The sequence below is a fragment of the Odocoileus virginianus genome, chromosome 24 (genome assembly GCF_023699985.2).
Source record: "Odocoileus virginianus isolate 20LAN1187 ecotype Illinois chromosome 24, Ovbor_1.2, whole genome shotgun sequence".
NCBI lineage: Eukaryota > Metazoa > Chordata > Mammalia > Artiodactyla > Cervidae > Odocoileus > Odocoileus virginianus.
In genome coordinates this window covers 13,927,997-13,951,988 of record NC_069697.1, presented here as the reverse complement: position 1 = coordinate 13,951,988, position 23,992 = coordinate 13,927,997, and positions in this window count along the sequence as shown.

Genomic DNA, 23,992 nt, shown 5'->3' with positions numbered 1-23,992 from the left:
AATGGTGAATTTCAACTTCCACAAATGTTGTAGAAGAGGTACACAGTGCTAGAAAACCTTTAAAGTGAGAAACTGGCCTCAAACCAAAGGTCAGTGAAGTCTTCCCTGTGGAAGTACCACCTGAACTAAGATCTGAAGGATGAGTAGCAGATAAGCAGGTGAAAGACAGAGAGAAAAGTAATATTGGTAAAGGTTATCTGTTTGGTATCTTGATGCACCATGGCAAATATAAAGGAATAAAATCTCTCATGTGGCTACAGTACAAGTTTGAAGGAGAACAGGGTATGAAATCAGATTGAAAAGGGAGCTGAAAGCCGGTTTTCACTTTATGAAGGGAAGATACAGAGTAAGAGCTGCTTTTTGTAAAGGTAACTCTGGAAGACTGTGGCATATTTTATAATTATTTTTTTTCTTGAATTACATTTCTTTGGATGATTGATCAATGGAAGGGAGGCTTCCTTTATTATCTCATGTTAGTACTTCACAGTCACCCTAGTTTCCTAGTGAGTACACTAAGCCTCAATGCCTTGAATAATCCAAAAAAGGAAATGGAAGAACACTGGAAATATTTGTTCCACCATTAACTTCAACTCTTTGATAATTTCAGTTTGGAATTTTGAATATTTCTAGGCCTCTGTGAAGAGTTGGTCTGCAGAGATTGATGATGTAGCAGAGTGTCATATAATATAAGCCAAAGTTGCAGCTTGTTTAAAAAAAGGTCAACAAATATACATCTAATCTGTAATATGAGAGAAATTAAAGATCCAAAACTGTAAGTGAGCCTAATAGCTGGAAGGTGGATAGCTTTTAAAATAAATACACCTCAAAAAAGATGCAATATAGATGTACAATGGAATACTACTCTGCACCCCCAAAGAATGAAATAATGCCATTTACCAGCAAGATGAATGCAACCAGAAATTATCATACTAAGTTAAACAAGTCAGACAGAGAAAGAGAAATATTTATTTGGATAAAATAAAAATTGACTATTTGGAGAGAATAGAAATATTGACCAACCCATATCTTTGTATACTGAAGATGAAACTCTTTCTATACATGCTTGTGCAAATTTTCAGTGTATGATGCTTATTAGATAGTGCAAAAAGTTCCTCATAAAATGTTCCAAATCAGCACATGTGACATCATAGAGTAACCCCACAATTTATTGTCCAAATCCTGACTATTGTGAAAGTGAAATGGAGAGCCATTAGTAATTAAATACAAGAATCATAAATTTGTCTATCCTGGTCACAACTGGATATTTACTCACTAGGGCCACCGTTCTTTTTGCCAATATATTTACCCCATCACAAAATTACCTCCTACTGTCTTTAACTCCATGAGTTATGTTAATGTCATATGGACTCCCATGGGTCTTTTTTGCGTGTTTATTTTATATTTTTAATCTGATTGATTATTATTGCTTAAAGGTCATAATGTCCATATTTAAAATATATCTGAGATTATTATGTTTAATATATGCTAAGGATTGATTCAAAGTTATTTCACATCAATATTATGAAATAAGCATTAGTCAAAGCAGAGGCTCTGAAAGAATTATGTCCACTTCCTAAGGATACCCTATCAACAAGAGGATCCATATTCTAATCTGAGTTTTTTTGGGTTTTTTTGTTTGTTCGTTTGACACAAAAAGACTATACTTTTAACCACTAGGCCACCTGTCTCATTCCTTCGATACATCTGGAATTGTAGATTTAGTTCTGCTGAGTGATCTTCTACATCAATAACCTTAAAGTCTCTGCGTTTCTGATTTATAGTAATTGTTGTTGTTTTAGTGACTAAGTCCTGTCCAACTCTTTTGTGACCTCCTGCACTATAGCTCACCAGGCTCCTCTGTCCATGGGATTTCCCCGGCAAAATTACTGGATTAGGTTGCCATTTCCTTCTCCAGGGAATCTTCCCAACCCAGGGATCAAACCTGGGTTTCCTGTGTCTCCTGCATTGGCAGGTGGATTCTTTACCACTAGGCCATGAACTATTAAGTAATAGGTTAAAACTACACAGAACAAAACATACTCCCTGCCCTCAAAGAGTTCATTCTCCGTGGAGCAATAATTCACAATTACAAACCACCTGTTAAATGAAAGAATATTAAGGGAGGATGGAGAAGAGGTACAGTCTAAAGATCTCCAGGGGATCTTCCATAAAGAGTTGGACATGACTGAGCATGCACAGGTCCAGGCACAGCTTAAGAGGAGGAGAGAGTGTGAGCAGAGCGGCCAGTGGGAAAGAGAGGTCAGGGAATAATACCTGGAGGAATCTCAGATGCACTTATTTTAGCTTTCATATGTGTGGAACTGGCAACTCTTCACTCTGGTTTCTAAAGTGATTCCCTTGAGTTCACCTGAAGGCACAACCCTATCTGTATCTCCCAAAGATTTAGTTACACAGTTAACACCAAATAATTCAGAAGTAGTTAAGTATGAATTCTTTAACTACTATTGTACTTCCTTTATGTTGGTTTCTCTCATTTTACCTTTATTTTTTAATTGAAGTCAAGTTGATTTACAATATTGTGTTAGGTTCAGGTGTACAATGAGGTGATTCAGATATACTTACATATATTTTATATATTAATATATATGTATATTTTATTTTAAATTATTTTTTATCATGGATTATTGCAAGATATTGAATATTGTTCCCTATGCTATACAGTAAAATCTTGTTGCTTATCTCTTTTATGTAGTTTGTAGCTGTTAAACCCATACTCCTAATTTATCCTTCCCATCCTCCTTTTCCCCTTTAGTAATCTTTTAGCATGCTTTCTATGTCTGTGAGCCTGTGTCTATTTTGTATATATATTCATTTGCATTAATGTTTAGATTCTATATATAAATGACATCATATTACTTGTCTTTCTCTGTTTAACTTACTTCACTTAAGTACAATATTCTCTAGGTCCATACATGTTGCTACAAATGTCAGTATTTCACTTTTTATGGTTAAGTAATGTTCCATTATGCACACACACACACACACACACACACATAACATCTTCTTAAAGCATTTGCTTGTTAATGGGCACTTAGTTTATTTCCATATATTGACTGTTGTAAATAGTACTACTATGACTATCTCAAAGACGACAGAATGATCTCTGTTCATTTCCAAGGCAAACCATTCAATATCACAGTAATCCAAGTCTATGCCCCAACCACTAAAGCTGAAGAAATGGAAGTTCAACAGTTCTATGAAGACCTACAAGACCTTCTAGAACTAACCAAATAAAATGTGTTTTTCATCATAGTGGACGAGAATGCAAAAGTAGGAAGTAAAGAGATACCAGGGATAACAGGCAAATTTGGCCTTGGAGTACAAAATGAAGCAGGGAAAAGACTAACAGAGTTTTCCAAGAGAACACATGGGTCATAGCAAACACCCTCTTCCAACAACACAAGAGAAGACTATACACATGGACATCACCAGATGGTCAGTACCTAAATCAGATTGATTATATTCTTTGCAGCCAAAGATGGAGAAGCTCTATACAGTCAGCAAAAATAAGACCAGGAGCTGACTGTGGCTCAGATCATGAAATTTTTATTGTGAAATTCAGACTTAAATTGGGGAAATAGGGAAAACCACTGTGATTATACAGTGGAAGTGACAAATAGATTCAAGGAATTAGAGCTGATAGACTGAGTGCCTGAAGAACTATGGACAGAGGTCTGTGACATTGTACAGGAGGCAGTGATCAAGGCCATCCCCAAGAAAAAGAAATGCAAAAAGGCAAAATGGCTGTCTGAGGAGGGTTTACAAATAGCTGAGAAAAGAAGAGAAGCAAAAGGCAAAGGAGAAAAGGAAACATTATTCATTTGAATGAAGAGTTCCGAAGACTAGCAAGGAGAGATATGAAAGCCTTCCTCAGTGATCAGTGCAAAGAAATAGATGAAAATGATAGAATGGAAAAGACTAGAGATCTCTGTTGGTCCTTTACTGGACTGGAACCTGGTGATCCGCAGTTGACGATGAGAGAGTGAAAGAAGGAAAGAGGCTAATATTCCCTGGGTTACGCAGCCAGCTTTCATGCTCCAGGGAATCAGCCAGAAATAGAGAGATAGAGAGAGAGAGAGAGAGAGAAAGAAAGGAAGAAAGAAAGAAAGAAAGACATGGGGACCCAAGCTCTGATGGAGCAAAGGTGTTTTAATCAACATAGTGTGGGCATATATACTGTCTTACAAGGTAGCTATTCTCAACAAAGATAAAGGTTAAAATTCCAGACTTATAAAACATAAGGTGATAAACACCCAATTCCTCTGGGTCTTCCCAGTGCACCAGGCCCGAGCATTTGTCTCATGCAGGTGGAGAGGGAGGTGGGAGGGGGGATCAGGATGGGGAACACATGTAACTCCATGGCTGATTCATGTCAATGTATGACAAAACCCACTACAATATTGTAAAGTAATTAGCCTTCAACTAATAAAAATAAATGAAAAAAAAATAAAGTGAATGGGAAAAACAAGCAAAAAATAAAAACAATATGAATGAATTAACCTATAAAAAAAAAATAAGGTGATAAACAATCACTTTTACTGTATGGCTCATAAAAAGGAAGAGGGTACTTATCACCATACTGAAAAACTAACAAAGGACATGCCTGGATTCCTCAGCCCCGGGAAAGGTATGCCTCTCTTCTTAATTCCTGAATATTCAGGAATTAATAAGGACCAGAGGATTCCTGACAGATCCAAAACAGCACACAGAAAGCCTCCTGTTAAATGCTTCCTGACAGATCTCTTCAAGAAAATTAGAGATACCAAGAAAACATTTCATGCAAAGATGGGCATAATAAAGGACAGAAAGGGTATGGACCTAACAGAAGCAGAAGATATTAAGAAGAGATGGCAAGAATACACAGAAAAATTATACAGAAAAGATCTTCATGACCTAGATAACCATGATGGTGTGATCACTCACCTAGAGTGAGACATCCTGGAATGCAAAGTCAAATGGGCCTATGAACTAAAGAGCCTTTATTCATAGTGATCACTATGAACAAAACTAGTGGAGGTGATGGAATTCCAGTTGAGCTATTTGAAATGCTAAAAGACGATGCTCTGAAAGTGCTGCAATCAATATGCCAGCAAGTTTGGAAAATACAGCAGGAGCCACATGATTGGAAAAAGTCAATTTTCATTCCAATCCCAAAGAAAGGCAATGCCAAAGAATGATCAAACTACTGCACAACTGCACTCATCTCACAAGCTAGCACAGTGAGATGTGAAAATTCTCCAACGAGGCTTCAACAGTATGTGAACTGAGAACTTTCAGATGTTCAAGCTGGTTTTAGAAAGGGCAGAAAACCAGAGATCAAATTGCCATCATCCATTGGATCATAGAAAAAGCAAGGGAGTTCCAGAAAAACATCTCCTTCTGCTTTATTGACTAACCAAAGCCTTTGACTGTGTGGATCACAACAAACTGTGAAAAATTCTTAAAGAGATGGGAATACCAGACCACATTACCTGTCTCCTGAGAAATCTGTATGCAGGTCAAGAAGCAATAGTTAGAATTGGACATGAAACAACAGACTGGTTCCAAATTGGGAAAGGAGTACCTCAAGGCTGTATATTGTCACCCTGCTTATTTAACTTATATGCAGAGTACATCATGAGAAATGCTCGACTGGATGAAGCACAAACTGGAATCAAGATTGCTGGGAGAAATATCAATAACCTCAGATGCAGATGATACCACCCTTATGGCAGAAAGGAAAGAACTAAAGAGCCTCTTGATGAAAGTGAAAAAGGAGAGTGAAAAAGTTGGTTTAAAACTCAACATTCAGAAAACTAAGATCATGGCAGCTGGTCCCATCACTTAATGGCAAATAGATGGGGAAACTTGGAAACAGTAACAGACAATTTTCTTGGGCTCCAAAATCACAGCAGATGGTGACTGCAGCCATGAAATTAAAAGATGCTTGCTCCTTGGAAGAAAAGTTATGACCCATCTAGATAGCATATTAAAAAGCAGAGATACTACTTGGCTGACAAATGTCCATCTAGTCAAAGCTATGGTTTTTCCAGGAGTCATGTACGGATGTGAGAGTTGGACTATAAAGAAAGCTGAGCACCAAAGAATTGATGCTTCTGAACTGTGGTGTTGGAGAAGACTATTGAGAGTCCCTTGGACCGCAAGGAGATCCAACCAGTCCATCCTAAAGAAAATCGGTCCTGAACATTCATTTTAATGACTGATGCTGAAGCTGAAACTCCAATACTTTGGCCACCTTATGAGAAGAACCGACTCATTGGAAAAGACCCTGATGCCGGGAAAGATTGAAGGTGGGAGGAGAAGGGTACGACAGAGGATGAGATGGTTGGAAGGCATCACTGACTCAATGGCCATGAATTTGAGCAAGCGCCACGAATTGGAGATAGTCAGGGAACCCTGGCATGCTGCACTCCATGCAGTCTCAAAGAGTTGGTCACTACTGAGTGACTGAACTGATGAATATTGGGGTATATGTATCATTTCAATTAGAAGTTTTAATCTTTCCAAATATATATCCAGGAGTGGGATTGCTTGATCATATAGTAGCTCTATTCTTAATTTTTAAATGAATTTCCATACTGTTTTCCACATTGACTGCACTATTTACATTTCCACCAAAAGTAGAGAAGGGTTTCCTTTGTTCCATACCCTCTCCAGCATTGGTTAATATGATTCATAAGCTTTTATGAACAAAAGCTCTGACTAGTGAGGTGATACCTCATTGTTGTGTTGATTTGCATTTCTTTAATCATTAGCAATGTTGAGCATTTCTTATATGTGTGTTGGCTATCCCTATGCCTTCTTTGGAGAAATGTCTCTGTATATCTTCTGCCCATTTTTTTACCAGGTTGGTTGTTTGTTGATATTGAGCTGCATGGGTTGCTGTATACTTTGGATATTATCTCCCTTGACAGTCACATTATTTGCAAATATTTTTTCCTATTCCATAGGTTGCCTTCATTTTGCTGAAGGGTTTCTTTGCTATGAAAAGACTTTTAAGTTTGATTAGGTCCCATTGTTTATTTTTGCTTTTATTCCTCTTGCCTTGGGAGACTAATCTAAGAGTTTAGATAAGTCTAAATTTCTGTCTATGAATGTTTTGCCTATGTCCTCTTCTAGGAGTGCAATGGTTAATTAAGGTCTTTAAGCCATTTTGAGTCTATTTTTGTATATGGTGTGAGGGAGTGTTCTTTTTCTATTGAGGCACAGTTGCTTTATGATGTTGTATTCATTTCTGCTGTACAACAAAGTGAGTCACCCATTTACACACATATATCCCCTCTCGTGGATCCCTCCACCCCACTGCACCCATGCATGTTGCCGCAGAGCCCTGAGATGAGCTCCTTGTAATATTCAGCAGGTTCCCACTAGCTATCTATTTAACACAAGGTAGTGTATATATGGCAGTTGCAATCTCCCGATTCACCCCACCCTCCTTCCCCCAACTCGTGTCCACACATCCATTTTCTATGTCTGCATCTTATTTCTATGCTGCAAATAGGTTTATCTGTACCATTTTTTATAGATTCCATATATATGCATTGATGTACACAGAGTCTCTTTCTGACTTACTTCACTCATATGACAGACTCTAGGTCTATCCATGTCTCTATAAAATATGATGAAATTTTGTTTTTTGTAAAAAAACTCAGGAATTCCACTACTGGGCAGATAACCTGAGAAAACCATAATTCAAAAAGACAAATGTATCCCAATGTTCATTCCTGCACTATTTACAATAGCCAGGACATGGAAGCAACCTAAATGTCCATGAACAGATGAATGGAAAAGGAAGATGTGGCACATACACACAATGGAATGTTACTCATCCATAACAATGAGGACCTGCTCTATTTCATTGATTTACATGCAGCTTTCTAGCTTTCCTGACACAATTTTCTGAAGAGACTGTCTTTTTTCCCTTGTATATTCTTGCCTCCTTTGTTGTAGATTAATTGACCATAAGGGTGTGGGTTGATTTACAGACTCTTTCTTCTGTTCCATTGATCTATATGCCTGCTTTTGCACCAATACCATGCTGGTTTTTTAAAAGTTCTTTTAAATTAATTTTATTGGTGCATAGTTGTGTTACAATGTTTTGTTAGTTTGTACTGTATAGCAAAGTGAATCAGCTGTATGTATACCCGTGTATGCATGCTAACTTTTTTCAGTCATGTTCAACTCTTTGCAACCCTATGGACTGTAGACAGCCAGGCTTCTCTGTCCAATAACACCTCTTTTTTGGATTGCCTTTCCATTTAGGTTACCACAGAGCATTGACTAGAGTTTCCTGAGCCATGCAGTTGGTTCTCATTACTTATCTATTTCATACATAGGATCAATACTGTATATATGTCAATCACAATCTCCCAGTTCCTTCCACTCCCCCTTTCCCTGTTTATATCCATAATGTCTACATGTTTTCTTCTCTGCATCTATGTCTTTCTTTCTGCTTTGCTAATAAGATAATCTATACCATTTTCCTAGATTCTACATATAAGTGTGAATCTACAATATTTGATTTTCTCTTTTTGACTTACTTCACTCTGCATGACAATTTCTAGATCAGTCCATGTGGATCTCTACAAATGATCCAAGCTTTGTAGTACTATCTGAAGTCTGGAAGGGTTATACCTCCAGCTTTGTTCTTTTTCTTCAGAATTGCTTTGGCAATTCTGGGTCTTTTGTGATTCCATATAAATTTAAAGTGATGAATAAAGCGTGCTCTTTGACTTTAGGAAAATTCTAACTAAAAAAAGTACAAAAATGAGCCAGAAGGTAAAGAACATACAAGCAAGCTATGCAATTCATTGCAAGTATGTGAGCTGAACATGTCGCAAAAAAATAAAGATGGTGCCATGATCCTTGAAAATTAATCTGGCACTGTATTTGGGGAGTCATATCAGTATTTCAGGCCAATAGAAAAATAAGAACTATTTTACACACATCTGACTTTTATATTTGTTCACAGGTTATGGGGATTGTACATCTATTCTGCACTGACTTTGAAACAGACTGTCAAAAAGGAATGGGAACAAGAATAATGAGTTCTGTGAATTGTAAACTGCATATTCCATGTTTTGTCTACATAATGAAAAAAGAGTCATCTTCAGAAAAAAGATTGTATGTTTGTTTTCAAACAATTTTAAAAGATCAATTTAATGTGTAAGGAGGGATAAGCATTACACTTAATCACTTTGAGAAAAAGTTCAAGGTACAGAGGAAGTCAATACATTTCCATAACAAGGCACACTTTCCATTTAATTATATCCACTGCCCTAAGTCATCTGAGGGCAGGAAGTTTCCTCCTTTTTTATTGTTGTGTCATTACTACTGAAGCTTTCTAGATGCAAAGTCAGCACCCAATCAAGACTTATTGAATGAAGTAAGTAACAATATGTTTATAAAGGGTCCCAGATTGCTTTGTGATTTTTAAGAAAACAAGATTTTCAAATGAAAGATACCATTGACAAAGTATATCTAAACTTCAAATTTTGAATCCAGCCTAATGCAATTTGTTCCAGCATTGTCCTAAATTAAGTGCATAGAGATAAGAATTTTAGTAAGACTATAAGAATACTTAAGAATATAAATCTTCTAAATAAGAATACTGTTAAGAATATAAATCTTCTATATAACAGCTATATTGCCTTATTTTGCAAAAGAAAAAAAAGTTATACATGAAACAGTTTGTTCAAATGTTTCTAAGATATTATTTGATTTTTATAAATTAAAATATTTTTATTATAAACTGTAAAATTAAGTTAGCCCCTTTTGTATGCATGTAAACAGGAAAGTAATTACTAAGAGAAGTACACAGTTGGAAGATATATACTAAGATGTGTTTATGTCTAAAAAAACATTTTTGTAAAAACAAGAATTACTATCAAAGTAAATTTTAAGTACTTTGTCTTATAATGTGTGATATTTAAACATATAATTTACCTTCTCTAAGAAAATTTAATACTATTTATTTGGAAAAGCAGAATGGTGTATATTTTCCTATCCCAAGGTAGACAGAATTTTCACAAGGGCAGGAAATGTGTTAGCACTCCCTATTGTGTAGAAATAATCCTCTATTTAAGGAACAGTCTTGGCAGCTGTGCTCAGGTGGCCGTGTAGACTGATTTGTGCTTCCTCACCAAATCAGAACAAAAGAGAAGAAAACACATTTTAGCCATCATGCTGCAGATAACTGAAATGAAAAATTACAAAGTAAATTGTTTTTGGCCAAACTGTTTCCTCCCCAGAGCTGAATATCTAAATGTGGTTTTCATTTTTCCACTGACATGTCACAAGTTCCATTCTGGGTGACGTCTGAGATCCTGACTCAGGATGTAAACTAGGAGGGTCCAGGTCATCGTGACAGTAACCAAAGTTGTTAGATTTATTAATATATTAGTCATCCTGCTAAAAAGGTTGATATGAAATGGGCGTACAGCATTGCCTTAACTTCTGTTTTATTATTCTGATTTTAGTTCAATTACATAATCTAATTTGATTGAATCCAAGAGAATAAATTATAGTTAAAAATAGTTATAATTTACACTTAGGTAGCTAAAAGAAAACTATACACACACACACACACACACCAGAAAGGACAATGGAAACTATGTTCCATTAAAAATTCAACCTTTAAAATTTAACAATCATGTATTTAAATTTAGCTCTAAATTTAGCTGTACTGACAAAAGAAATTGCTACATGATAATGAGGGCTGTACTCTAGTTTTTAGCATCTCTGCCTCATGCACTTTGCATCAAAATTTACTTACATCCAAGCTTATTTGGATGATATTTAAACATACAATTTGGTTTCTTTAAAAAAATTTTAATACTGAGAAATCTGTATGCAGGTCAAGAAGCAACAGTTAGAACTGGACATGGAACAACAGACTGGTTCCAAGTAGGAAAAGAAGTACATCAAGGCTGTATATTGTCACCCTGCTTATTTAACTTATATGCAGAGTACATCATGAGAAATACTAGACTGGGTGGAGCACAAGCTGGAATCAAGTTTGCCGAGAAAAATATCAATAACCTCAGATATGCAGATGACACCACCCTTATGGCAGCAAGTAAAGAGGAACTAAAAGGCCTCTTGATGAAAGTGAAAGAGGAGAGTGAAAAAGTTGGCTTGAAGCTCAACTTTCAGAAAACTAAGATCATGGCATCTGGTCCCGTCACTTCATGGCATATGGATGGGGAAACAGTGGAAACAGTAAGAGACTTTATTTTGGGGGGCTCCAAAATCACTGCAGGTGGTGACTGCAGCCATGAAATTAAAACACATTTACTCCTTGAAAGAAAAGTTATGGCCAACCTAGACAGCATATTAAAAAGCAGAGACATTACTTTGCCAACGAAGGTCCATCTAGTCAAAGCTATGGTTTTTCCAGTGGTCACGTATGGATGTGAGATTTGGACTATAAAGAAATCTGAGTGCTGAAGAATTGATTCTTTTGAACTGTGGGGTTGGATAAGACTCTTGAGAGTCCCTTGGACTGCAAGGAGATCCAACCAGTCCATCCTAAAGGAAATCCAGTCCTGAATATTCATTGGAAGGACTAATGCTAAAGCTGAAACTCCAATAATTTGGCCACCTGATGTGAAGAACTGACTCTTTTGAAAAGACCCTGATGCTGGGAAAGATTGAAGGCAGGAGGAGAAGGGGATGACAGAGGATGAGATTGTTGGATGCCATCAACTGACTCAATAGACATGAGTTTGAGTAAACTCTCAGAGTTGGTGATGGACAGGGAGGTCTGGCGTGTTGCAGTCCATGGGGTTGTGAAGAGTCGGACACAACTGAGCGACTGAACTGAACTGAAGCTTATTTATCATTCAACTATCATTAGATTTAAATAGATTAAAGAGACAACTAGAGTCCAATGGGAAATTTCTTTAATCATGAAATGTTACACAAAAACAAACAGCAAAAGAAAAATGGCTAACTCAGTCCTATATATCAGAGTTTATTTATCTTTAGACTATCAGTAGATTCAATTCAGTTCACTCCAGTTCAGTTCAGTGGCTCAGTCATGTCCAACTCTTCATGACCACATGGACTGCAGCACTCCAGGCCTCGCTTTCCATCACCAAGTCCTGGAGTTTACTCAAACTCATGTCTATTGAGTCAGTTGATGGCATCCAACAATCTCATCCTCTGTCATCCCCTTCTCCTCCTGCCTTCAATCTTTCCCAGCATCAGGGTCTTTTCAAATGAGTCAGTTCTTCACATCAGGTGGCCAAATTATTGGAGTTTCAGCTTCAGCATCAGTCCTTCCAATCAACACCCAGGACTGATCTCCTTTAGGATGGACTGGTTGGATCTCCTTGCAGTCCAAGGGACTCTCAAGAGTCTTCTCCAACCCCACAGTTCAAAAGAATTAATTCCTCAGCACTCAGTTTTCTTTATAGTCCGACTCTCACATCCATACATGACCACTGGAAAAACCATAGCTTTAACTAGACGGAACTTTGTTGGCAAAGTAATGTCTCTGCTTTTTAATATAATGTCTATGTTGGTCATAACTTTTCTTTCAAGGAATAAGTGTGTTTTCATTTCATGGCTGCAGTCACCATCTGCAGTGACTTTAGAGCCCCCAAAAATAAAGTCTCTCACTGTTTCCACTGTTTCCCCATCTATTTGCTATGAAGTGATATGACCAGGTATCATGATCTTAGTTTTCTCCATGTTGAGCTTTAAGCCAAATTCTTTACTCCCTCTTTCACTTTCATCAAGAGGCTCTTTAGCTATTCTTCACTTTATGCCTTAAGAGTTGTATCATCTGCATATCTGAGGTCATATCATATATTTCTCTCAGAAATCTTGATTCCAGCTTGTGCTTCATCCAGCCCAGCATTTCTCATGATGTACTCTGCATATAAGTTAAATAAGCAGGGTGTCAGTATACAGCCTTGATGTGCTCCTTTCCTGATTTGGAACCAGTCTGTTGTTCCATGTCTGATTCTAACAGTTGATTCCTGACCAGGATACAGATTTCTCAAGAGGCAGGTCAGGTAGTCTGGTATTCCCATCTCTTTAAGAATTTTCCACAGTTTGTTGTGACCCACACAGTTAAAGGCTTTGGTATAATCATAAAGCAGAAATAGATGTTTTTCTGGAACTCTCTTGCTTTTACAGTGACCCAACAGATGTTGGCAATTTGATCTCTAACTCCTCTAGAGATCACCTGGAAGTTCATGGTTCACATACTGTTGAAGCCTGGCTTGGAGAATTTGGAGCATTACTGTGCTAATGTGTGAGACGAGTGCAATTGAGCGGTAGTTTGAGCATTCTTTGGCATTGCCTTTCTTTGGGACTGGAATGAAAACTCACCTTTTCTAGTCCTGTGGCCACTGCTGGGTTTTCCAAATTTGCTGGTATATTGAGTGCAGCACTTTCACAGCATCATCTTTTAGCACTTGAAATTGCTCAACTGGAATTCCATCACTTCCACCAGCCTTGTTCGTACTGATGCTTCCTAAGGCCCACTTGACTCTGCATTCCAGGATGTCTGGCTCCAGGTGAGTGATCACACCACTGTGATTGTCTGGGTCATGAAGATCTTTTTTGTATGGTTCTTCTGTGTATTCTTGCCCCTGTTCTTAATGTCTTCTGCTTCTGTTAGGTCCATACCATTTCTGTCCTTTATTGTGCCCATCTTTGCAAAAAATATCCCCTTGGTATCTCTAATTTTGTTGAAGTGATCTCTAGTCTTTCCTATTCTGTTGTTTTCCTCTATTTCTTTGCATTGATTGCTGAGGAAGGCTTTCTTTTCTCTCCTTGCTATTGTTTGGAACTCTGCATTCAAATGAGTAATCTTTCCTTTTTTCCTTTGCTTTTCACTTCTCTTTTTATCACAGCTATTGGTAAGGCCTCCTCAGACAGCCAGTTTGCGTTTTTGCATTTCTTTTTCTTGGGGATGATCTTGATCACTGTCTCCTGTACAATGTCATGAACCTGCATCCATAGTTCATCAGGCACTCCATCTATTAGATCTAATCCCTTGAATCTATTTCTCACTTTCACTGTGTAATCATAAGGGATTTGATTTAGGTCATACCTGAATGGTCTAGTGGTTTTCCCTACTTTCTTCAATTTAAGTCTGAATTTGACAATAAGGAGATCATGATCTGAACCACAGTCAGCTTCCAGTCTTGTTTTTGCTGACTGTATAGAGCTTCTCCATCTTTGGCTGCAAAGAATATAATCAATCTGATTTCAGTGTTTATCATCTGGTGATGTCCATGTGTAGAGTCTTCTCTTGTGTTATTGGAAGAGGGTGTTTGCTATGACCAGTGCATTTTCTTGGCAGAACTCTGTTAGGCTTTGCCCTGCTTCATTCCATACTCCAAGGCCTAACTTGCCTGTTACTCCAGGTCGTTCTTGACTTCCTACTTTTACATTTCAGTCTCCTATAATGAAAAGGACATATATTTTGGGTGTTAGTTCTAGAAGGTCTTGTAGGTATTCATAGAACCACTCAGCTTAAGCTTCTTCAGCATTACTGGTCAGGGCATAGACTTAGATTACTCTGATATTGAATGGTTTGCCTTGGGAATAAACAGAGATCATTCTTTCATTTTTGAGGTTGCATCCAAGTACTGCATTTCAGACTCTTTTGTTGTCCATGATGGCTACTCTATTTCTTCTAAAGGATTCCTGCCCACAGTAGTAGATTAAAATAGGTTAATAAAAAAAAAAAAACCATCTAATGCGCCCTACAAGATTACCTTAATCAGAAAACATTATATGAAAGCAAAATAACAAGAGAAATAAGATGAATTACTGCAAAAGTAAATTTGTATTAGGTGAAGATATTTTTTTGTGTTGTTTGTTACAATAGTAATCAAAGCTCATTAACAATGTAAGGTAATCTTCATTTATGATGACTAAACCCTAATTTTGCTACGAAAATTATGAGTTTAAAAAATGATTAATATAAGTTTCCAGGAAATAGTTTTCATTGCAGTTTTAGCAATGCCAAAATTTCTTGGCTCAATGTATGTACATTACATGAAAATTAATACAGCTGACATCCTATGCCACATTACACTGTAAAAATCTGGGTGAGATCAATTTTATATTTTACAGGTATAAAACTTGCTTCAAAGCCTTGATTGGATTTTAAAGGTGTAGAACATGACAAACCATTTTGAAGACTTCTGCTTTTACTCTGAGTAGAAGGGTGAACTATTGTAAAGTATTGTAAAGTCTGAGCAGAAGAGAATCTGGTTGAACATATGCTTTAATAGAATCATCCTGATTCCTGTATTGGGCAAACAGAGACACAAGCAATTCAGTAAGAACAGGGTCATAAGCTTGTGGCTGTCGATGTCATGAGAAATGATCAGATTTTGTATTTACCTGTATTTTCAAATGAGAGTGAAGACCTCTTCACCAATCATATATAGGGTATAACAAAAAGAAAAAAGTCAGTAATGTCATGGCTCAGCACTAGAACCATGGAGTTGCCATCAACACAGACAAGTAAGGCCAGGATTGAGCAGAGTAGGGGAAAGATGAAGAGTTCATTTTAGGCTCATGAAGGGTGAGATGATTCAGCGTTCAGTGTATGCATTGCTCCCTAAGAGCATGAAGAAAGTTTTTGTTGTGAGTGTGGTTTATTGGAGTTGGTTATTTCTCTGGTTCTCTTGCTTCTGGCAACATTATCTATTTCTTCATGTGCCTGGCTGTTCTTTCTTATCTGCTGGCCTCAGCATCAGTTCAGTCGCTCAGTTATGTCCAACTCTTTGCGACCCCATGAACTGCAACACACCAGGCTTCCCTGTCCATCACCAACTCCTGGAGTTTACCCAAACTCCTGTCCATCGAGTTGGGGATGCCATCCAACCTTCTCATCCTCTGTTGGCTCCTTCTCCTCCTGGCCAAAGTATTGGAGTTTCAGCTTCAGCATCAGTACTTCCAGGGAATATTCAGGACTGATTTCCTTTAGGATGAACTGGCTGAATCTCCTTGCAGTCCAAGGGACTCTTAAGGGTCTTATCCAATACCACAGTTCAAAAGAATCTATTCCTTGGAACTCAGGTTTCTTTATAGTCGAATTCTCACATCCATACATGACTACTGGAAAAAGCATAGCTTTGACTCGATGGACCTTTGTTGGCAAAGTAATGTCTCTGCTTTTTAATATGCTGCCTAGTTTGGTCACAGCTTTTCTTCCAGGGCCACACATCTTTTAATTTCATGGCTGCAGTCACCATCTGCAGTGATTTTGGCGCCCAAAAATACAAAGTCACTAAATGTTTCCATTGTTTCCCCATCTATTAGCCATTAAGTGATGGGACTTAGTTTTCTGAATTTTGAGCTTTAAGCCAACTTTTTCACTCTCCTCTTTCACTTTCATCAAGAGGCTCTTTAGTTCCTCTTCACTTTCTGCCATAAGGGTGGTGTCATCTGCATATCTGATGTTATTGATATTTTCCCCTGCAATCTTGATTCCAGCTTGTGCTTCTTTCAGCCCAGCATTTTGCATAATGTACTTTGCATATAAGTTAAATAAGCAGGGTGACAATATATATCCTTGTCATACTCCTTTTCCTATTTGGAACCAGTCTGTTGTTCCATGTCCAGTTCTAACTGTTGCTTCTTGACTTGCATACAGATTTCTCATGAGGCAGGTAACATGGTCTGGTATTTCCATCTCTTGAAAACTTTTCCACAGTTTGTTGTGATCCACGTAGGCTAAGGCTTTGGTGTAGTCAATAAAGCATAAGTAAATGTTTTTCTCAAATTTTCTTGCTTTTTCAGTGATCCAACGGATGTTGGAAATTTGATCTCTCATTCCTCTGCCTCTTCTAAATACAGCTTGAACATCTAGAAGTTCATGGTTCACGTACTGTTGAAGCCTCACTTGGAGCATTTTGAGCATTACCGTGCTCACATGCAAGATGAGAGCAATTGTGCAGTAGTTTGAACATTCTTTGGCATTGCCTCACTTTGGGAGTAGAATGAAAACTAACCTTTTCCAATCCAGTGGCCCCTGCTGTGTTTTCCAAATTTGCTAGCATACTGAATGCAGCACTTTCACAGCATCATCTTTTAGCATCTGAAATAGCTCAACTGGAATTCCATCATCTCCACTAGCTTTGTTTGTACTGTTGCTTCCCAAGGTCTACTTGACTTCACATTCAGGATATCTGGTCTAGGTGAGTGATCATACCATCATGATTATCTGGGTCATGAAGATCTTTTTTGTACAGTTCTTCTATATATTCTTGCACCTCTTCTTAATATCTTCTGCTTCTGTTAGGTCCATACCATTTCTTTATATTTTTCACTGAGGAAGGCTTTCTTTTCTCTCCTTGCTATTCTTTGGAACTCTGCATTCAAATGAGTATCTTTCCTTTTCTCCTTTGCCTTTCACCTTTCTTCTTTTCTCAGCCATTTGTAAGGCTTCCTCAGACAACCATTTTGCCTTTTTGCATTTCTTTTTCTTGGGGATGGTCTTGATCACTGCCTCCTGTACAATGTGAGAAAACTGCATCCATAGTTAGGCACTCTGTCTATCAGATCTAATCCCTTGAATCTGTTTGTCACTTCCAGTGTATATTCGTAAGGGATTTGACTTAGGTCATACCTGAATGTTCCAGTGGTTTTCCCTATTTTCTTCAATTTAAGTCAGAATTTGAAGTATACAGTATACTTCATACAGTATATAGAATATGATGTATACAGTATGGGGTTCATTATACAACTACACAAAGAGAATTGAAGGTCTAGGAAAGTTTTTTTTTCCCCCTCACTGGAGCAGATTATCATTTACTTAGGAAAGTAGCTGGGGTCCTCAGCAAACTAGAGTTGCCTTAATACTACCAGTGATTGAATTAGAAGTCACACTTCTTCAATCCTTGCAAGTGCATTTCACCCTTATTTGGGAATGTAGACCATAAGGATCTTAATCAGAATCCTGCATGATTTACCAATGTCCCTGGCAAGCCTTGAATCCAACTTGAAATTTTATTTCTGTAAATCTTTCAAAAACTCTTCTTATCAGTTTCTTGGCCTCTCAATTACCCTCTTCCAGTTTTGGCAAGTCCTCTAAAGGAAATGTACAGCTAAATAGTAAGTTCACATCTCTAGGTTTTATTTCTTTTCTTTTAGAATTTGACCCTATAATTGCCTTGTTAGTATCTCATCATGATATTTACATACACAGGCATATACATACACACAAACACATACACACATACCACACTTCTTAGTACAAGGATTAAACCAAGTTTCATTGCCATTACCCAAAGCAAGACTCCTTGGTCATCATGTATTTAAAGCAATTTTAAATCAATATTTTATATCTATTAAAGACAGTGGAAAGATAAAAGTTTAGAAAGTGTAAAAGCAGAGATGTTTCTTTCATTCAAAAATATTGTTTTCAATCCTATTCTAGGTGGCAAGATACAGCAAGGAACAGATAGCCAAGATGCCCAGTCTCCAGGAACTTACATCCTATGAGAGGAAGATGAAATCAGGTATCACCAGGGTGGTGGTGGTGCTGGTTTAGTCGCTCAGTCGTGTCCGACTCTTGCTACCCCATGGACTGCAGCCTGCCAGGCACCTCTATCCAGGGGATTCTCCAGGCAAGAATACTGGAGTGGGTTGCCATTTCCTTCTCCAGGGGGTCTTCCCAATCCAGGAATTGAACCTGGGCCTCCTGCACTGCAGGCAGATTCTTTACCGACTAAGCTATGAGGGAAGCATCACCAGGGCTATGATGGCTTTTAAGAAGGGTCCTGTAATATAGAGTAGGCAGCAGCTTCTTTACACTGAAAGGTCAGCGAAGTATTTGCTTTGGAGAGGACACTTAGGTTCATAAATGAAAGACAATAGAAACAACTCATACGACAATATTCCTTGAAGTGTTGAGCAGAGCTATATGTGCCTGAGAAATAATAAGGGGCAAGTGCATCTGTACTGTGCTAATTACCAGGGATAATTGTAGAAGAATTTGGGGGGTCAAATAAGAACAAAATCATACAGAGCTTTGCAGGTCAAGATAAGAAATCTAAAAAATAAAACTGGCCCATCTATGTTTATTAAGACATCAAACTACCAACAAAATAATGAAGAGAACAAGAAAGGCAAACTCTTACCTGCCAGAAACTCATCAAAAAGAATGAAAAAGGGTTTTATTTTTTTAAATATATCTTTCAACTCAAACATTTCTTTTTCTTCTCCTGCTGCGGCTGCTGCTGCTAAGTCCCTTAAGTCATGTCCAACTGTGTGTGACCCCATAGACGGTAGCCCACCAGGCACCCCCATCCCTGAGATTCTTCAGGCAAGAATACTGGAGTGGGTCACCATTTCCTTCTCCAATGCATGCATGCATGCTAAGTCGCTTCAGTCGTGTTCCGACTCTGTGAGACCCCGTGGACAGCAGCCCACCAGGCTCCTCCGTCCATGGGATTCTCCAAGCAAGAATACCGGAGTGGGTTTCCTTCTCCATTTCTTCTCCTAGTAACTTCTAAATTGATGTGATATTAGGTTAAACCAGTGGGCTTGTGGTGCATAGGTTAGGTTTTTTTCTCTTATAACCAAGCTAAAATGAGAGGAAATAAAAGAAGGAGCAAACTACCATTCTGCAATTTCCAGTGTGATACCAATATAGGCAAGATCATCACTGCATTCTAAAAGTAAAAAGTTCTGCAAAGAGAAAAAGGTACTTTTACATTAGGCATATCTGACAGCCATCCTCCTTTGGCAATCCATGAAAAAGCAAGGATTGAATTTTCCATATCCACCAAATACTACCATGTTTGTGTTGTCAGTGATAGCATCGTGTTCCATCAGGATCCCTGATGATGTGAGGAACTACACTCAAAGCTTCCTTATGTTCTCCTTTCTTGCGTACCACTGCAATTTAAGATTTTATTCTTGAAAAATTGAACCAGGACATTTATTTCATCTTAAAGTAGCATGTGTATGTGAGTGTTGTGTGTTCACTTCCTCCCAAGCAGTCATACATATAGAACATTTCTCAAGTAATGCCATTTTTGGAATTTGTGGTTTTGGAAACAAATGGAGAGAAGAAAAAAAAAAAGGTATTTCCATTGTCATGATGGCAGCTTGTGCTTAAGGAGAAAAAATACATTAATATTAATTAACCACAATGATGGGATCACTCACCTAGAGCTGGACATCCTAGAGTATGAGGTCAAATGGGCCTTCAGTTCAGTTCAGTTCAGTCGCTCAGTCGTGTCTGACTCTTTGCGACCCATGAATCGCAGCACGCCAGGCCTCCCTGTCCATCACAAACTCCCAGAGTTTACTCAAACTCATGTCCATCAAGTCTGTGATGCCATCCAGCCATCTCATCCTCTGTCATCCCCTTCTCCTCCAATCTCTCCTAGCATCAGGGTCTTTTCCAATGAGTCAACTCTTTGCATGAAGTTGGCCTTAGGAAGTATTAAAAAGCTAGTGGAGGTGATGGAATTCCAGCTGACCTATTTAAAATCCTAAAAGATTCTGCTGCTAAAGTGTTATACTCAATATGTCAGCAAATATGGAAAACCAAGCAGTGGCCACAGGACATGAAAAGGTGAATTTTCAGTCCAATTCCAAAGAAGAGCAATGTCAAAGAATGTCCAAGCTATCATACAATTGCAATCATTCCACATGCTAGCAAAGTTATGCTCAAAAATCCTTCAAGCTAGGCTCAGCAGTACATGATCCAAGAACTTCCAGGTTCCAAACAAGCTGGGTTTCAAAGAGGCAGAGGAACCAGGGATCAAATTGCCAACATTCATTGGATCATAGCTAGGGAGTTCAACAAAAAATTTACTGCTTCTTCATTGACTACTTTAAAGCCTTTGACTGTGTGGATCACAACAAACAGTGGAAAAATTCTTAAAGGGATGGGAATACCAGACTACCTTACCTGTCTCCAAAGAAACCTGTATGTGGGCCAAGAAGCAACAGTTAGAACCAGATATGGAACAAAAGGGACTGGCTCAAAACTGGGAAAGGAGTACATCAAGTCTATGTATTGTCACCCTGCTTACATAACTTCTGTGCAGAGTACATCATGTGAAATCCTGGGCTGGCTGAATCACAAGCTGGAATCAAGATTGCCAGGAGAAATATCAGTAACCTCAGATATGCAGATGATACAACTCTAATGGTAGAAAGTGAAGAAGAACTAAAGAGCCTCTTGATGAGGGAGATAGAGGAGAGTGAAACGGCTGACTTGAAACATTCAAAAAACTGAGATCATAGCATTGGTCCCATCACTTCATGACAAACTGAAGGGGAAAAAGTGGAAGTAATGACAGATTTTGTTTTCTAGGGCTCCAAAAGCCACTGCAGATGGTGACTGCATCCATAAAATTAAAAGATGCTTGCTCCTTGGAAGAGAAGCTATGACAAACTTAGATAGTACATTAGCTAACAGAGATATCACTTTGCCAACAAAGGCCCAAACACTCAAAACTATAATGTTTCCAGTAGTCATGTACGTATGTGAGAGTTGGACCATAAGGAGTGCTGAGCACTGAAGAATTGATGCTTTTGAATTGTGGTGCTGGAGAAGACTCTTGAGAGTCCCTTGGACTGCAAGGAGATCAAGCCAGTCAGTCCTAAATGAAATAGACTCCTGAATAGGAAATCAACATTGGAAGGACTGATGCTAAAGCAGAAGCTCCAATCCTTTGGCCACCTGATGCGAAGAGCTGACTCACTGGAAAAGACTTAGATGCTGGTAAAGATTGAAGGCAAAATGAGATGGGGGTGGCAAAGGATGAGATGGCTAGATAGCATCACCAACTCAATGAACATGAATTTCAGGAAACTCCGGGAGATAGTGGAGGACAGAGAAGTCTGGTGTGCTGCAGCCCAGGGGTCACAAAGAGTAGGACACGAGTTAGCGACTGAACAACAATACAGTTGCAGCATGACAAATTTAATGAAATAACTAGGGCCAAGCTGCGGGTCTACAAAGATGAATGGTCCAGGAGTCCCGCTGAAAAACCTTGACCTGTCCAGGGCCTGGTTGAGATTTGCTGCCATCTACTGACAGCTTTCTGTTATGGCCTAAATATCAATGGAGATGATTGGTGGGTTTTTTTAATATTTCCTGCTTAGTGTGAGATCACTAAGCACAAGGAGATCCAACCAGTCCATCCTAAAGGAAATCAGTCCTGAATATTCATTGGAAGGACTGATGCTGAAGCTGAAAATCCCATACTTTGGCCACTTGATACGAAGAACTGACTCATTGGAAAAGACCCTGATGCTGGGAAAGATTGAAGGCAGGAGGGGAAGGGGATGACAGAGGAAGGGATGGTTGGATGGTATCACCGACTCGATGGGCATGAGTTTGAGTAAGCTCCAGGATTTGGTGAGGGAAAGGGAAGCCTGGCGTTCAGCAGTCCATGGGGTCACAAAGAATCGGACACAACTGAGCTACTGAACTGGAACTGCTTAATGTGAAACTGAGAGTCCTAGAGGGCTCTCCCCGTCCCTTGACAAAGTAGATTTGGAAATCATACTAATCATATTGAACAGTAATTACGTATCTATCAGTTTCACTTCTATAAATCCCTTGTAAACAGCACATTTTTAAGTTCTCAGTGCCTCAGTTTAGTTCAGTTCAGTTGCTCAGTCGTGTCCCACTCTTTGCGACCCCATGAATGCAGCACGCCAGGCTTCCCTGTCCGGCTCCAATTCCTGGAGCTTGCTCAAACTCATGTCGGTCGAGTTGGTGCCTAGTGGCTTTATTTATTGTATTATAATAAGCTGCTCACATGCCTTTCTCTCTAACTAGACACCTCTGAGTGGTTGACTGAGTCTTCTGCATAGTAATATAAAGAATAACACCTGTTGAATGCTTTCTATGTAACAGACCTTGTTATAAATTCTTCGTATACCTTTTCTCATTTAATATCATCACCAACCTACAAAGCAGGCATAATTTTAGTCTTTTAGTTTAAAAAGCAGACACATATATAGCAGGCAATGCTCTTGCTCTCAGAAGGGCCCTTAACTTGGTTTGAAGTTCTGCTGTCTCTACCTTGAAACTCTTATTTATATCTTGGAACATGAAGAGAGACAAGGGTGCATGCCAGTGAGCAGTGGGGACAGGTCTGGGGATACAAGTGCAAGAACAAGTTAGCTTAGCATCATGGGCCCGACAGGCCTGGGGGCCCATCTCATAGGGTCCAGACTCATGACACCTGTACATAAGATCTAATGAATTCTGAGCCCCTTAAAACAGAATATTCCTTGAAAGAAGATACTTGAAACAGAAGAAATGCTGACCTGCTGGCCTTGAAGAAGCAACAAGCACTTTTTGAGCCACCAATGGAGAGGACAGCATATAGAGGCTAAGGGCCTCAGTCCTAAAAACTGCTGCTGCTGCTAAGTCGCTTCAGTCGTGGCCGACTCTGCGACCCCATAGACGGCAGCCCACCAAGCTCCCTCGTCCCTGGGATTCTCCAGGCAAGAACACTGGAGTGGGTTGCCATTTCCTTCTCCAAGGCATGAAAGTGAAAAGTGAAAGTGAAGTTTCTCAGTTGTGTCCAACTCATAGCGACCCCATGGACTGCAGCCTACCAGCCTCCTCTGTCCATGGGATTTTCCAGGCACCTAAAACCTGAATTCTGCCAATAACTTGAATGAACTTAGAAGAGAATACTGAGCTTCAGATGAGAATGCAGTACTGGCCCAAATATTCATTGCAGCCTTGGAATCATCTAAGAAGTGCAGACCCCTATCCCATGTAAACCATAAGATAATAAATATGTGCTATTTTAAGCACTATTTGAGATAATTTGCTATATAGCAATAGGAAACTAATACTATAGTCAGGAAATATGCTAAAACATGACTACAGTGAGATCATGATAAAAATGTTATTGCCCACAGCTTTTTCTATAGAACCTAAAATCTAAATGCATAAATATTTATTTTCAGTTACTTATGATGTTTAAACAAATATAAACACACACTT